The sequence below is a fragment of the Talpa occidentalis genome, unplaced genomic scaffold (assembly GCF_014898055.3).
Source record: "Talpa occidentalis isolate TD23 unplaced genomic scaffold, MPIMG_talOcc4v2.1 talOcc4.3, whole genome shotgun sequence".
NCBI lineage: Eukaryota > Metazoa > Chordata > Mammalia > Eulipotyphla > Talpidae > Talpa > Talpa occidentalis.
In genome coordinates this window covers 120,825,391-120,843,729 of record NW_023603184.1, presented here as the reverse complement: position 1 = coordinate 120,843,729, position 18,339 = coordinate 120,825,391, and the positions used below count along the sequence as shown (strand labels likewise).

The following is an 18,339-nucleotide window of genomic DNA, read 5'->3' as shown; positions in this document are numbered from 1 at the left end:
CTACTTAAAGAGAAAAAAAAGTATCTGGGTCTTATCTGCTAAATATCTTATTTGCCATTAAAAAGAAACTGAAAGGTATTATAATCAAATTACTTATGCTCCGGACAAATACCTCATCTGTAAGTGGAAAGATAATGCTCCACCTGTGTAAGCACAACTAAACTCCATGTGATTACAGTGCATGAATCCTTTCCAACTGTATACTGAGTTTCTGGCAGAGAATTAGTACTCAAAACAGAGTCACTGAACAAACTGATACATACATGCTTTTATGTAGGGAACACATTTCTGAGGTCCCTCATTGATCTGAGAAAACAAAGTTAAAAGCACTATGATTGGAAGTGCAATGAAAATGGGTTGTTGGATATGCAAAAGGAAATCAATATTGAATTAAAGGAGAAATGAATTTTGCCCAGGTTTCTGTGAAAACATTTTTAAGTCACGAAATGCTATAATTAAAATTTACCATGTTCAGTAAATACACATTGACATAATACAGGAAGATTTCAATAACCAAAATAACTAAAAAATAAACAAATTAACTTTATTAAGTTATCACTTCAGTCTTACATTGATTTGTTTACAAAAATATCAGTTTGAAATACATTATTGAAAGTGAGTACACACAATAAATAGCAAATAGGGATGTAGGGTGCTTGAGACCTATCAACCAACTTATCTTCATTTGTTGCCCACAGTTGTAGGCAAAATTCAACACAATCAACATTATTGAGAGAGTGGAGTACCTGCAGAAGGTTGCTAACTACTAGAAATGTAACTGAAAGCTCTGGACCATTCACCAAAACAAAATTCAATGTTTATCTGGAAGCTAACTTCACTATAGCATTGGATTATCTACTACTACCCTTAAGAACAATTTAAAAATGAGAAAATATAAAGGAAACATCAGTAACAATGTCCTTTAAGTCAAAGTTTTTACTTTAAATATCTGATGATTACCAAATATACTAAGCCCTGAGGAAGGCCCTATGACAGTAAGTTATAAATAGTCTGAATTTAATAACTTAAACGCGATATGGTTAACGTAATACTGTTTAAGTATCTTGAGAGGTTCAAATTTATAGTTTCAATTTCTGCTCAGAAGAATGATGTTAGTATACTAGAAATAGTGATGACGTTCCATTATTGCAAATATGCCAACATATATATTACTCTGAATTGTACTTGATTGAATTCTGTGTACACATGGTTCTGTATTTCAAGTGCAAATTTTCAAAGGTGAAGGTTTATAATCAAAGCTGGTTTTAACAAGTACTTTCTGACTTACGAAAGCAAATGATGAAAAGCACTTCATAAAAGTGAGCAAACTAAAGTTACAAGTAGGTGACCAGTTCCTTCTTTATGTATGATGAACTTCATGAAGCATTAATTCCCGAGGTATATTTGTTTCTGGACCATAGAGTTTACAAGCTCTTCTTTCAAAGGCAGCTACCATCTGCTTTACAACTTCATCAAAAAACAATGTGGCAAGCTGAGAGTGTAGAAGTGAGCGAAATTCAAAAGAAATCTGTAGAAAAATGTTAATAATTATTTTAGGAAGATCTTTATTTTACTAATTGTCTACTTAGGGTAGACTATCTCATTTGCCATTAAAAACAAACTTATCTGACAGGTATTATAATCAAGTTACTTATGCTCTGGACAAATACCTCATCTGTAAGTGGAAAGATAATGCTATACCTGTGTAAGCACAACTGTGAAAGGGGCTAATTTCAGGCAGTCCGCTTTTATTAAGTTAAAAAAAACTGATGGTGCCTCCCTAGTGGCCTAAGGGTTAGGTCTCAGCACTGTCATCCACTACAGCCTGAGTTTGATCCCTGGCCAAGGAGCTGACCCACATATGGCACAGAAGACCTCTTCTGTCTCATCTGCTGCTCCCCTCAGCAGTGTATTTCAGTAAATCTGACTGTTCTGCACCCCACTCTGTTTCTGGTGAGTCCTCTCACTCCCCACACCATTGCCTATACATCCCATCCCAGTTCTTCTGGCAAAAATAAAAATAAAGTTAAAAAAAAACCTGTTGGATAAAAAGTTCTGTTGAATACATTTACTATTCTGGCTTCTAAAGTACCCAATAGGGGTACTTTATACATTCTAAATTCTAAAAGGAAACAAGGAAGGGAAGTGATCCTAATAGGTATGCCCATGAGAAGCAGCAACAGAAAGGTGAGATTGAACATTCATGCACATACATACCTGGAACCACTAAGCAGATAATGTAGATGGTACAATCTTATCGTAGACAATGATTTAGAACTTTATATTTCTTCACTGCTCAAGTTAGAATTTAAGGCAAGTGGTCTGAGAAGTATTTAAGGAACAAATATTCACAAGCGTAAAAATTTGATTTTTCATTTTTTTTTTTTAAATAGAGCCATGTTTTATTTATTTATTTATTTGTTTGTTTGTTTTTGTTTGTTATACATGCACTGGGTATAGTCAGAAGCGCAGGAGGGTGAGAGAATTCACCAGAGCCAGAGCGGGGAGCAGAGCAGGCAGAAGGACTGAAGTACACTGCTGAGGGGAGCAGTGGCCGGCAGGAGAGGTCTGCGCGCCATGCAGGACCCTCCTCCGGTGGCCGGGGAGCAGCCAGGGATCAAACCGGCGCCGCAGAGGCCGCAGGCAGCTTCATAACCCAGCGCTCAACCGCTGCGCCACCGGGGAGGCCCTGATTTTTCATTTTGAAACAATTTTAGATTCATAAAAAAGGTGCAAAAATAGCACAAAGGTACTATTGTACCCATTACCCAGGTTCTCCTATTTTAATGTATGTATATTCATAGTGCAATTATTAAAGTCAGGAAATTTTAAGTGGGAGTAAATAATACAAGATAACAATGTTATTGTCTAATCTATACCATCTTATCAAATTTCTCCAATTGTCCCATTAAAGTCCATGGATTTTTTAATGAAAGCAACTCAATGGGCTGAAAATAACAGAGTAATTTAATTATTACCATTTCTTAAGACATAATACCTGAGTACAAATACAAAGAACTCAAACAGTATCTATCTGTTGGCAAAGAAAAACCACGGGTGGTTTTAAGTTTTCTATATCTAAGGATATGAACAAGAACATTATCGAAGTCCCTAGATTCTAAAAACACATTTTCCCCTTTGTACTTTATTGCTGCATTGTAGATGTAAATCAATGTATCGATTTCATTTAGTGTTAACAAACTATTATTAAGCTGGTAGTAAAATCATAGCATGTCTTATAATCTGTAGACTGGTAAAAATTAGAAGAACATTCATGGTTTTGAGAAATAAAATAGAAAATGTGAAAACCTCCTTAGCATTCATTTTTATAAGGTCAGTGAATAAGGTATTCAAAACTTGAGTTTTTTTGAAGGTATCTTTCCGTAATCTCTATGCACATAGGAGAAGTAATTAGGGCATGTGAACTCTAATAAATAGATAAACACTTCTTTACAATTTCGCCAACATTTGGAATAAATTAAGGGCTGTATAAGACACTTACTGAAAAATCCAAGGTACAAGTTCTTGGGTAGCCAGGAAGACCTGGGCTAAAACGCCAAACAGTCTCTAAGTGATTGAAAAGCCTCCCATCAGTACAGGATGCCTACAAAAAAATGAAAAAAATAAAGCCACAATAAAACATCATTTATTATTGTCCAGAATCTGTAGTGGAGGCTCAGTTCTTTGTGAAGTAAACATTTTTATAAGTCAGATCACAAGTGATAAAAACAGTTCACTTTTAAGTTGGTACTAGCAAGTGACCTTCTGCCAAGTAAGTCATTTTCTCCTGGGATCCCCAAGATTGTCTGTTGTTTCACTATTATCTCTCTTCCACTACTATCATCCACTGTGCTTCCTAAAGTTCTCTTCTCCAGCAGAAAGAGACAATGATTTACTGGAAGTTTATTTCCAGCCTTGCTACTTAAAAGTCATCCTGAACAAATAAGTCCGGGGCCTCCCAGGTGGTATAAGGGATTAAGCATCAGCACTATGAAACTATCCGCAGCCATTGCAGCATGAGTTTGATCCCTGGTCAGAGAGCTGACCCACATGTTGCAGCAGACCTTTCCTGTCTTGCCTGCTGCTCCCCTCAGCAGTGTATTTCAGTGGATCTGCCTGTTCTGCTTCCCACTCTGTCTCTTGAGAACCCTCTCACCTCCTGCACCTCTGCCTACACCCCAGCTCTTGTATGCATAAATAAATCAATCTTTTTTTTTTAACACTTTTTTTTTTTTATAGAGGCATGTTTTTATTTATTTATTTATTTATTTGTTTGTTTGTTTTGTTTATACATGCACTGGGTACAGTCAGAAGCGCGGGAGGGCGAGAGAATTCACCAGAGCCAGAGCGGGGAGCAGAGCAGGCAGAAGGACCGAAGCACACTGTGGGACCCTCCTCCGGTGGCCAGGGAGCAGCTGGGGATCGAACCGCTGCGCCGCAGAGGTCGCCGGCAGCTTCGCAACCCAGCGCTCAACCGCTGCGCCACCGGGGAGGCCCAATAAATCAATCTTAAAAAAAAAAACAAATAAATTCCCTGAACCATACTTCATTAATCTCTTAAAATGAGAATAATGCCTATTTTATACCATCATTATGAGATGACAAAACATTTATAAGGAACATGGAACAGATCTCTAGCAAAAATGCATAATTCTTTTCTATACAACATTTTTTTTTCATCATTCAGTCTTTCCTTCAAATGTTGCTCTATACTTCTAGCGGTCTCTAAAGCCACTTCCCTGAAAGTCCCATTGCTTTGAGACCTTTAACCTTGTCAGGGCTCATGTTTTATCTTATGTGTGTATATACACATATACACACTGACACATAATACTTAGCAATGTCTTGTGCTGTGCATCTTGTGTTTTCCCATTCTGTATCATTAAAAACTACTTACTGAGATCTACTCAAGAGTTGCCTGGGGGTGCAGGGGGTAAAGTCTCAGTACTATCAAACTATCACCAGCCACTGCAGCATGAGTTCGATCCCCCGCCAGGGAGATAACCCACATATGGCACAGCAGACCTCTCCTGTCTTGCCCACTGCTCCCTTTAGCAGTATATTTCAGTAGATCAGCCTGTTCTGCTCCCCACTCTATCGCTTGTGAATCCTCTCCCCTCTCCACACCTCTGGCCTACACTGCAGTTCTTGTATGCATAAATAAAAAATAAATCTTAAGTGTTGTCTCTTTGTTTCTACAGTATAAAAAATGGTAACCAGAAAGAAGCACAGCTACTGGTCTATTGTCAAGACTGATTGTGACATTGAATGAAATTTAGCTTCTTTATTAACTATCCTAAGATGCTATCTGGATATTATTATGCTAGTACACCACTAATCTTAGGAATATATACCATCTTCCCTCAACAGCAGAACACTTAAAAAATTTCTGTCTCAAAATCTAAGCCCTCTCCCTGGTGGTGCAAGGGGTTAAGATATAACCTATGAAGATGTTCACAGCCACTGCGCAAGAGTTCGAGTTTGATCCCCCGGCTGCCAGAGAGCACCCACATGGCGCAGCAGACCTCTCCTGACTGTTCGCCACCCTGTCTCTGGTGAATCCTCTCACCATCCCCACACCTCTGGCCTGTACCCCAGTTCTTGTATGCATAAATAAATAAATCTTTTAAAAAAAAAAAAAGATCGAAACATTACAAAGAAGATCAAGTTCATCCATACTCAAATGAATTTACAAAGAAATGCTCTAATCATATATTTATAAAAAGAAAATTTTTAATTTTCTAAATGGAAACCAGTGTATGTTTCAAGGGCTTCTAGCTGTTATAGATTAATGTAGACTAAAATTACTGATACATTAAGTGGCAGGCACATTTGCGACAGCTAATAATTCACAGAAAATGTCAAACAATTTTGCAGCTCCTTGGTTATAATGACTTTTACTGTATGTCACATAAGTGTATTAGGAATTCAAACCCAGAACTTGAACCCAGAAACCAAAAGCTGAATATATAGTTGTATGCTACTCTCAAATATAACTTTAAATAATAAATTAGTATATTAATTTATGCATATTATAATAGATATTAATTTATACATATTATAATGGAAAAAAGCTTCTGAATCACACACACATGAAATTTGTATAAAGTTCTTAAATTCTCTAAGTCTCATAAACATGAGATAGATAGCAATGATGACCTCACACATCAATGTGAAGTTCTTTTTTCTAAAAAGTTTACTCCCTCCAAGGCAGTTTTGAAAGTCACTGAGATTAAAATGAAACTCTCTGGATCAGCAGTAACCCCAGAATACAGCAGTAAGACCTTTTTAAGCAAGGACCCTCATGATTCCCATCATTATAACTTTGGTGCTAAGGATACAGAGATGAAAAAGATAGGAAGGCTCCTCTATTCCCTCATGAAGATCAAGCTTATCAAGGAGAAATCCAGGTGAAAAAATATACTACAGAGTGATAAGAGAAAGAAAGCATATACACAGCCAGAGAAATCACTGAGGTAAGACTGATTATCTGTATCAAAGAAAGGAAGTAATCAACACATCAATACCAGAAAGCTGAAATTTGAAGGATCAATAACCAAGGAGTTAAGTTTATTACAGGTAAAGGAGTGAACAATTTGCAAAGGCACAGATAATGCTGTGGAATAATCACAGTATGGTGTATTCATGGAACTTTATGATGTATTGTATTGCCTGAATATTAAGTGTGGGGGCCTCCCCGGTGGCGCAGCGGTTGAGCGCTGGGTTGCGAAGCTGCCTGTGGCCTCTGCGGCGCCGGTTCGATCCCAGGCTGCTCCCTGGCTACCGCAGGAGGGTCCCACATGGCGAGCAGACCTCTCCTGCCGCCCGCTGCTCCCCTCAGCAGTGTACTTAGGTCCTTCTGCCTGTTCTGCTCCCTGCTCTGGCTCTGGTGAATTCTCTCACCTTCCCGTGCTTCTGACTGTACCCAGTGCATGTATAAACAAACAAACAAACAAACAAACAAATAAATAAATACATGCCTAAAAAAAAAATATTATGTGTGGGATTTAGAGAGAGAGACTATGTTTGTGTGTGAGTAGTGGGGTGGGATATGAGGTAGGTAGATGATTCCATGTACAACAATAAACAGACTGACTTTAACCTGTATGTGTTAAGAAGATGGAAGGGAAGAAAATGAGTTATTTTTATAGTTCTTCTAGTTAGATGCAGCACAGTATGTCAAGATTTAAATTGTAAGAGAAAAATATTTTTAAGATTATAGAAATAATCACTGGTGTCAGAGAAAATGAGCTAGATTCTTGGCTCTGTGACCCAGGGCAGGTTATTTAACTCTTCTAAGCCCAAGTTTGCTCAACTGTAACATACAGAATAATGACATTTGAATCTCAAAGGGCTATTGTGAAGAGTTAATGAGTAATTTAAGTGAAGCACTACAAAGGGTTCAGTGAAATGTTAGCTATTATAAGAGAGGCAGTAAAGTATGTTGGGTAAAATCCCCCAAACTATGAGGCAAATAGGTGAAAACCTATGTAGTAATGGAAAAGTCCCAGAGTGAGGCACAGTCTTTCAAATGGAGTTCAAATTTTGAGAGTGAAACCAGGAAAACTCTGAAGGATCAGCCTCACTAGAGAGTCTAATCTTTCTGGTATGAGAGTTGCACCCCCTTTAATGTGTATCAAAGAACTAATGAGGGCATCTAGCTCTGGCCAATTATCAAGAAATGATACCAAATTTCTTGATGGGCACAAAATGCAACTCAGCTTTTGTGCTGAGTTGAAGTCTATGAATTCAAAAGAAGTGAGTATTACTCTGCGGATTCTGCCTCTTTGTGTGTTTAAGTCTAGGCATCTTTTCTTTCTTTTTTTGTAAAGATTTATTTACTGCATAGAAAACCTGGGGTATAGGCCAGAGGTGGGGGGTAGTGGTGAGAGGATTCACCAGAGACAGAGTGGGGAGCAGAACAGGCAGATTGAGTGAAATACACTGCTGAGAGGAGCAGTGAGCCAGACAGGAGAGGTCTACTGCGCCATATGTGGGTTAGCTCCCTGGCCAGGGATGGAACTCAGGTAGTAGTGGTGGAAAGTCAAGGTGATAGCACTGACACTTAAACCCCAGGCTCCCAGGGAGGCCGTGGGCATCTTTTCTTTATGTCTATTCTCCTATAACAAGGGTAAGATGATTAATATAATGCATGTAATACTACCTGACATTTTACTACCCAGCACATGCAAGACAGCCACAACAATGCTTATGTTCTTCACAATTATGTTTTCTACCTTTCTTCATCCTCTAATTATTTTCCCCTCCTTGACTTAAAAGTACATATTTATTAAACAAATTCAATTTTCCCCTCAATGGTAAGCATTTTATAATGAAACAAACAAATAAACAAACAAAATAGGTAGTGCAAAGATTAAGTGGTTTGTTTCCTACTTTCCTTTTCCTATTAATTTAGGAACATCTTTTTCAGCTATCACACTATTTGATATAACCAGTATTTGGAGAATATTCAAAAACAGTAAAAAACAAAATTATTACCTTTACCAGATGTGGTTTCACCAAGGTTACTACTGATGTATAGCACTCCAACATGGGTGGAAACCCAATTTCTAATCGTGTTTTGCAGTATCCAGATCTCTTTGATAGTACATCTGATTTTTTACACCAAGGAACAAAATGCTTATAATCCTCCATTCCTGATACTACATCGTACATTTCCTGCATAGAATATCTTAAAAAAAAATAAAAAAAGATTTTGACTGAACCTAGTTATATGGCATATGCATAGTTTAAACTGTATATCAATAACACTTATTTATATGAGGCAATAAATCATTTGCACATATGGTGAAAAACACTTAGAACAAATTACTTCAAACTAATAAAAGGGAGCTAAATATACACATACAGCAGAAGTCACAAGGTGAATTGGCTTGCAGATGTATTTTTTTTAATTTAATTTTTATTTTTATATTCCCCATACAATTGCAACCCCGTTTTGACCCCAATATTTTTTAAAATTTTAGCTACTGACCAGCATCTAAAGCTTGAGACTCTGAGAGAAAACACTAAAAGCAACCTGAAAGTTTTTTAGCCAACAGTAATACTTAATAAATAATAACAAATGATTAATAAATTATGGGACATCCATACTGCAGAACTCTGTATCAGTTATTTAAAAGAATTAAGATCAAATACATACTTTAAAGAGGTTGATAGTATGATGCTATATAAAAAAAAGCATATTACAAACCAGACAGGATATATATATATATATAATTCTATTATCTGTTTTAAAAAATTAAATCTACTTCCTCAATTTTAAATGTTTGATATTTATTTTTTCCTAAAAATAATTATTAAAGTAATAGGATACTGATTAAACAATTAAAAGCTATTAACACAGGGGAAATAGGGGTAAAGACAGTCAGTATATATATACTTTTGTAGTTATGTTTACTGTATTACTTTTGTAATTTAAAAAAACCCTACACTAGGACATAAAGAAAGGAAACCATTTTTACTCTTTTTATGAGCCTACACAACGTCTTAACAACCCAAATCTGACTATGAACATAAGTAAAAAAAATCGATATGCCAATATCACCTCTGTGAGTTCTAAGACAAAATTTTTAAATAAAATATCTGCAAATATAATCCCAAAATACATTTTTTAAATACAATGATCAAATCAAACACAATTAACTTAAGGATGGGTGGCTTAATACTAAGAATTATACTAAGAATTATAACCATATTAGTTAGAAAAAGTACATGATCCCCTCCATGGATGGTTAAATACCGTATTTTGATTAGAGTTAAAAATAATACAAAGATATTGGCTACTATCATTGTTATGTAACACAGTTCTTAAAGTATCACAGTAATTAAATCAGAGCATGAATATGAGGCAAATGTGGGGAAGAGAAATAGGAAAAATTATCAATTGACATGTGATAAGATTATCATAAGAGAATCAACTCAGGATTTAGTAAGACAACTTATTATAAAATATATATAAAATTTATTTCCTGTACTGTAGAAAAATCAAGGGACAATACAATTAAATAAATCAGTTAGAAAACAGAACCACAGATATGCAAACTACCTAGAAATAAATCCGACAAAAATAACTTCAGAACTTAAATAAGCAAACAAACAATACTGTATATATACATGTAAAAGTCAATCTGACTAACAAGAGCCAGACACATATTATTCTTAGTTATAAGAACATTGTTAAAATATAACATGTCTAAACTGATATAGTTATTTAAGCAATTACAATCTAAACTGCAAAAAGGTATTTCTGGAATATGACAGAATGATATATATATATATATATATTTGAATTAATCTTTCTAATCATGAAATTAGGCCCACGGCAAAGAAAAACCTCCCCTACACTGGTTTTCCAGATACTTTGAAATAAATGTCAATACAAGTCCCATGAAAAATTATGAAACTTTATAGCCTGGAAACCAAGTGTCATAAAATAGTCTACAAAGACTAAGAAAGCAGTAGAGCATCATGGTCAAGGGAACAGACTCTAGTCAGAAAGAATGTGTACAAGTGTGGACTCAAACAGACTGTGAGTCTGTGACCCTAGGTAGGCTGCTTAACCTCTTAACTTCATTTTCGTCATCCATAATTGAAAAATATTGCTATAGGCTTCCCTTGAGGGTTAAACAAAACAGTTTCACCATAGTGCATGAAGCTAAATAAGCACTAAATAAGCAATAGTTATATTAGGTGACATAAGGGGGAAAAGATTAAGATCATTGGCTAAAACCCATTTGTAATAAAAACTTTCAGAATAAGAAAAGAATAAGGGCGCAAATAAGAATACATGTGGATGGGCCTCCCCGGTGGCGCAGCGGTTGAGCGCTGGTTGCGAAGCTGCCCGCGGCTCTGCAGCACCGGTTCAATCCCCGGCTGCTCCCCGGCCACCAGAGGAGGGTCCCACATGCCTGCAGACCTCTCCTGCCGCCCGCTGCTCCCTCAGCAGTGTACTTCGCTTCTGCCTGCTCTGCTCCTCGCTCTGGCTCTGGTGAATTCTCTCACCCTCCCGCGCTTCTGACTGTACCCAGTGCATGTATAAACAAGCAAACAAATAAATAAATAAATAAAAACATGCCTCTATAAAAAAAAAAAAAAAAAAATGTTTAAGAATACATGTGGTGAGGGCCTCCCCGGTGGCGCAGCGGTTGAGCGCTGGGTTGCGAAGCTGCCCGCAGCCTCTGCAGCGCCAGTTCGATCCCCGGCTGCTCCCGGTCACTGGAGGAGGGTCCCACATGGCGCGCAGACCTCTCCTGCCGCCCGCTGCTCCCCTCAGCAGTGTACATCGGTCCTTCTGCCTGCTCTGCTCCCCGCTCTGGCTCTGGTGAATTCTCTCACCCTCCCGCGCTTCTGACTGTACCCAGTACTTGTATAAATAAATAAATAAAAATCTTAAAAAAAAAAAAAAAAAAAAAAAAAAAAGAATACATGTGGTGAGAAAAATTAGCTTTAGAATCAAGACATTTAATGTATAAGAAACTCTGTGTGCTTCAGTTTTCTTACCTCTAAAATGGGAATAATAATACCTACTTCACCTGACTTTTGTGAAAACTAAATGAAGCAATTATAAAGCACCAGTAGTGCCTGTCAAATGGAAGGTATATAGCAGAAGGAAAATATTAGTGATTCAAATGTAAAAAAGACATTCTATTTAATTTCTTATCTTTCAATTGCCACTTTTCTTTTTAACAGACCCTTACTATGGCAAAGATGTTCCACATATCCAAAGATTTCTACTTACTCTAGGGAAGGGGGTGTTGTTGCCAAGTAGCTACTGATCAGGGGGCTACAGCTCCTAGCTCATTCCACTATTGCACTTAGACCTGCTCACATGACTTATTCTTACCAGTAATATCTGGGACAAAGCACTGTGTACCACTTCCAGAACAACATGTGGTTAAGAAGCTGGTGTATCGTAAGTCTTTGAAGACTAAGGAATTATATAAACCACAAGCTGGATGGAGCTGAGATTTTTGAATCACTCACTTGAAGCACTGCTGTCCAAGGACTATGAACACCCACTCAAACTTCACATGAGAAAAAATATATACTTTTGGGTTTCTATCTATTATCACTTCTACCACTACCTTACCTAATACAATAACTAGCCAGTAATGCAATAACTAGCAGTGATACTAGCCATGAGTCTGTCAAAAGTCTACCACAGAAATATATGGGAAAATGCAACTGAATAAAATTAATGAAATGTATTTTTACAAGAACTTGTGTAATACTTAAAGGCCTGCTGGGAATTAAGACCATCTTATAGAAGTCTCCTTAAGAATAATATTGCTCTGGGCCTCCCCGGTGGTGCAGCTGTTGAGCGCTGGGTTGCGAAGCTGCCCGCAGCCTCTGCGGCGCGGGTTCGATCCCCGGCTGCTCCCGGCCACCAGAGGAGGGTCCCACATGGCGCGCAGACCTCTTCCGCCGCCCGCTGCTCCCCTCAGCAGTGTACTTCGGTCCTTCTGCCTGCTCTGCTCCCCGCTCTGGCTCAGTGAATTCTCTCACCCTCCTGCGCTTCTGACTGTACCCAGTGCTGGTATAAATAAATAAATAAATAAATAAATAAATAAATCTTAAAAAAAAAAAGAATAATGTTGCTCTGTTTCTAACTTAGCAGAATCACAGTCTATCCGCTGGAATATATATCCCAACTCAGGGGCCAAACTTAATCCCTGCTTGTTTTTGTAAATAAAGTTTCACTAGAAAACAGTCACATCCATTTACTGCATATTATTTTTTTTCTTTATTTAAATATTTTATTTTATATAATTCTTACATCATTTTTCATTTTGCACAATGTATGCATTTTCATTTGGGTTATATTCCCCATACAAATGCACCTCCCCCCTTTTTGATTCTAGTCCTTCCTTTCCCTGCCGCTCAGCCCCCAATGTGTCTCTGGTTTATAGTTGCTTGTTGATTTTGATTTTTACTTTGTATCGATTAGTCTTTTTCCTGGTCTCTTATTTAGGTTTTCTAAATTCCTGCTATGATTGAGTCCATCCGGTATTTTCTTTTTCTTTCTGGCTTATTTCGCTGAGCATGATCCCTTCTAGCTCCATCCATGTTGCTGCAAACTGCATGTGTTTATCTTTTTTGATTGCTGAGTAATATTCCATGGTATATATGTACCACATCTTCTTGATCCAGTCATCTATTTTTGGGCATTTGGGTTGCTTCCATAGCTTAGATATTGTAAATAGTGCTGCTATAAACACAGGGGTGCAGGTGCCCTTAGGAATTACTGTTTCTGTGTCCTTTGGGTAAATACCTAGGAGTGGAATTGCTGGATCATATGGAAGCTCTATGTTTAGTAGGTCAAGAAATCTCCACACAGCTCTCCATAGTGGTTGGGCCAGTTTGCACTCCCACCAGCACATTTACTGCATATTGTTTATGGCTACTTTGGACCACAATGACAGAACTGAGCAGCTGCAACAGAAAACCTCAACATATTTAATATCTAGTCCTTCACAAAATAAGTTTGCCATTCTCAGCTCTAGATGGAATAAGCCACTTAGCATGTCTGTATAGCTATATGTGTCTGTGAGAAGGGAGCTGTATGTTGCCACTGTATTACTATGCGCAAATGTGCAGATCTCAGCAGTTAAATTATTTCCTTTATTTGTTAAGTATAAAATTCTATCTTATGAAGTCATCAATAATTATAGCCATTCAACAAATATTTATAAAACAACAAGGTCAACTTGGAAAAACAAGTATAGACTCAAGAAGAAAACCTAGGGGAAAAAAAAAGAGGCACAAAACTCAATAGAAAATTGTGAATGTGTTTTTTTAGCAGAACTATTATTATATTATATACAAACCCAATAATTCTCCTCTCTGAATATTCTTTCCTTTTGTTTTAACGGTGCAGCAATTTTGAAGAAAGTTCTTGCATATAATCCTTAGGCAAAACTGAGGCATGTAGTGGGAGAGTTCTGCTCATAGTATATCACAGGAAGCTAAATATCTAAAAAGACAAAGATTACCTGATTTAAATATTGAAAACTAAGAGGAAACACAAATTGTAGAGATTACAAAATAACTATCACACTTTTGGGCCTCCCTGGTGGCACAGGGTTAAAATCTGAGCACTATCAAGCGATCAGCAGCCACTGCAGCATGAGTTGATACCAAGCCTGGGAGTTGTCCCACACCGCGCAGCAGGCCTTTCCTAACTCGCCCACAGCTCCCCTCAGCAGCGTATTTCAGTAGATTCACCTGTTTTACTCTCCTCTCTGTCGCTGGTGAATCCTCTCACCTCTGGTTCCACCTCTGGCCTACACCCCCATTCTTGTACGCATAAATAAAAATAAATCTTTTTTTTTTTAAAGTGCATTCATTTTTTTTTAAAGATTTATTTATTTATTTATACAAGCACTGGGTACAGTCAGAAGCGCGGGAGGGTGAGAGAATTCACCAGAGCCAGAGCGGGGAGCAGAGCAGGCAGAAGGACCGAAGTACACTGCTGAGGGGAGCAGTGGGCGGCAGGAGAGTGCCACGTGGGACCCTCCTCCGGAGGCCGGGGATCGAACTGGTGCTGCAGAGGCTGCGGGCAGCTTCGCAATCCAGAGCTCAACTGCTGCGCCACCTGGGAGGCCCTAAAAATAAATCTTAAAAAAAAATAACTTTAGAACACTTTGCAACTTTAGATTATTACTACAAACAAAAACCAAAAAACAAAAAAAAACAGCATGGCAGCTCTTCCTGCCCACTTGAAAACACACATACAGATAGACACAGGAAAGCAAAAAAAAACTTCTTAAGCACCATAAAGAAAACAAAAAATAGGGCATCCCTGGTGGCACAAGGGGTTAAGCACCACACTATGAAGCAATCCACAGTCTCTGCAGCACAAGTTCAATCCCCCTGCCAGCCAGTGAGCAACCCACATGGCGCAGCAGACCTCTCCTGACTCGCCCACTGCTCCCCGCTCAGCAGTATATTTCATCAGTCTGCCTGTTCTGTTCCCCACTCTGGTGAATCCTCTCACCCCTGCACCTCTGGCCTGTACTCCAGCTCTTGTATACATAAATAAATAAATCTTTAAAAAAAAAAAGAAAATGAAAAATAACAGCTTACAGTTAGGGTTAGAAGCTTCAGGCAGAAAAGGTCTGTAGTCACACATTACAACACATTCTTGCCATGAGCCTGTTAGCCTGTTCATCATCTATTTTTCAATTCTTCCTATCTACCCAAGTTATTTTCTCAACTGAATCTATAGAAGTTCCCTAATTCTTGATCTCTAGTAAGACTTGAAACCAGGTCTCACCCTCTGGAGATCTGGTAGCTCTCTTATAACTTTTCTGTTCTTTCACCTTCCAATTTCCATCTCAATGTATATGTGTACAAAACATGTTCAGATAATCAGAATGGTAATGGTTTGAGGGTACTTCTAAATACTGATGCCTGGGGCCTCCCTGGTGGAGCAGGCGGTTGAGCACAGCGTGCTGTGAAGCTATCTACAGCCTCTGCAGTATTGGTTCCATCCCCTCTGTCGGCCGCAGATAGCACATAGCGTGGCAGACCTCTCCTGTCTCGCCCGCTGCTGCCCTCAGCAGTGTATTTCAGTCCATCTGCCTGTTCTATTCCCCGCTCTGTCTCTGGTGAATCCTCTCACCCTCCTGTACATCTGGCCTGTACCCGGTTCTTGTATGAATGAATAAATAAATCTTTAAAAATAAATAAATAAATACAGATGCCTAATATACTCTTGGTCACATAAAATATTTTTAAGTCTTGCCCTAACAGGATTATTGTGTAACTGTTTCACATTAGAATTTATTCATTAGTTCACATACTCATTGAGTTCACATGCTCATTCTGTGCTAAGCATTAAGGATATAATTGTCAATAAAATAAACATGAAGCTTATGAGGATTTTTTTAAGTACAAAAAATGACGGTAGGTGATTAAGACCTCCTTTTGAAAGGAGTTAAGGGCCTCCCCGGTGGCGCAGCGGTTGAGCGCTGGGTTGCAAAGCTGCCGGCGACCTCTGCGGCGCCGGTTCGATCCGGCGCCGGTTCGATCCCCGGCTGCTCCCCGGCCACAGGAGGAGGGTCCCACATGGCGCGCAGACCTCTCCTGCCGCCCGCTGCTCCCCTCAGCAGTGTACTTCGGTCCTTCTGCCTGCTCTGCTCCCCGCTCTGGCTCTGGTGAATTCTCTCACCCTCCCGCGCTTCTGACTGTACCCAGTGCGTGTATAAATAAACAAACAAATAAATAAATAAATAAATCTTTAAAAAAAAAAAAAAAGATAAGATCCTCTCATCTAAAGAGGTGAATTGGGTGTCTGGTTGTTTTTCATTGTACATTTGGAATTTTGTAGCAGATGTATGTATTGAAGTCTCCCCCAAAAGAAACCCTTTTACAATTTGATTACAGTCCTAAAAGGAATACCTGTGTTTAAAGAAGCCAAGAGTTCTCCTAATCAGTTTGCATACTAGGTTTACAAAGCCCTAAATGGACACCTTTTCTCATACATTATCAACTGCATATACACACACGTGTGTATATATGTATACATGCACACACATATATGTACACATGTACACACATGTAATACATGCATATATCTATGTACACACACATAAAGTGAGTACTGGGCCAGAAGGACAGCTTGTTGCTAATCATCCAATATTCTGTACTATCTGAAACCAATATTCTGTACTATCTGAAATACTGTTATAATGAAAGTCAGAAATCTATGTTAATGCTTCAGACTGTCAGTAAACTTATATAAACTCCCTGTCACTTCACTGTGACAGAGGGTATTTATCTTAAACTTAAACCTTAATTTGATGAAAAGCTACTTGTTTTGTTTCCTCAAATGCACAATTTTGTTCACTTGTGAACCAATATTTTATAAAAGTAATAGAAACAGATCTAAAGTATAATAGGGTATGTTCTGCTTGGAACCGCTTTTTCAAATTATTTCCTACAGTCGGAATAAATGATAGGAGATGGTTTTATTTCAATTTCATTCACTCTGTCAACAGGATTTGGTTAGTTCTTGGTATTTTTTAAATTCTTCACTGAATCAAAACATACTTAAACTCAAACCAGATTGGCGCTTTGACGTGCTATCCCGTATTGTTTACAACTGAATTAATTTTAAACACTAGCTGAAAATTTCGAACATAGTTTATTACACTGTCATTACGAAAAGGAAATTAAATATAGAATGTGGAATCCTTTATGTCTGCCTCCATCTCCACCCCCACCCACCAAAAGGGAACCCAAACAGGAAAATAGAAGGCAGACTCTAGTTCATGGTTACAGGACGTCTAAATTACAGTGGAGTGGGGAAAAAAAAAAAATCCAAGTTCCCTAAGTCTGCTCTTTCAGTTTGTTTTTTTTAAAGATTTATTTATTTATGCATACAAAGAGCTGGGGTACAGGCCAGAGGTGTAGGGGGGTGAGAGGACTCACCAGACACAGAGCGGGGAACAGAACAGGCAGATTGACTGAAATACACTGCTGAGGGGAGCAGCGGGAGAGTCAGGAGAAGTCGGCTACGCCATGTGGGTTGCTCCCTGGCCGGCAGGGGATCGAACTCGTGCTGCAGAGGCTGCGGACAGCCTCCTAGGTTGCGTCCAAACCCTTGTGCCACCAGGGAGGCCCTTCTCGTTTAGTTTTGCAAGCACCGAAGGGCAGGGGCAAAGACCTCTAGCAGAAAGTAGGAAAACCGTCCGGCAATCTGGCACCGAGGAAGAGGGGGGCTCGTCGCCAGGCCACAAGCTTCACACGCCAGCAGCCTGCGGCCCTGGGAACACAGGTGACAGGCCTTGGGGAGGAGACCGGAAGGGCCCGAGGGCACCGGCCCCCCGCAGCTTTATCGACTGCTTCCAAAATCGCTCGGCCGCCGGTTCCCGACTCTCGCGGGGCCGGGCCACGGACACAGACGGGGCGCGCCGACGGAGTCCCGCGAACGCCCAAGGCAGTGGACAGACCCCTCACTCCCAGGCCCGCGAAAACGTCCCCGGTCGGGCTCCGCGTCGCCCAAGCCCTCGGGACGGCCACGCCACCGGCCCGGCGAGAAAACACCGCCGTCGCGGCGTCCCCGCAGTTTATTACCTGACGTTCCGCAGAGATACCTGCGCCGGACACGGGGCTCCGGCCGCGGCAGCCGACTTCGGGCGGCATCCCCAGGCCACTTTTCTCAGGATCCTGTGACCGGCCCGAGCTGCCATTATCTTTTCACTGGAGCCGGCCACCGCCCAGTTCGGGACCCGCCGGTCCGGTTCCCCGCCGGCAGCCAATCGGCGGGCTCCCTGACTCTCCAGTCACGCCCCTTTTTCCCTAGTAGCTTGC

General features: G+C 39.5%; 1 pseudogene; it reads right to left on the bottom strand.

Moving 5' to 3' along the window:
• Window positions 1-548: 548 nt before the first annotated feature.
• LOC119256064 (coenzyme Q-binding protein COQ10 homolog B, mitochondrial-like) lies at window positions 549-18,269 on the bottom strand (annotated as a pseudogene).
• Between the last annotated feature and the right edge of the window lie 70 nt (window positions 18,270-18,339).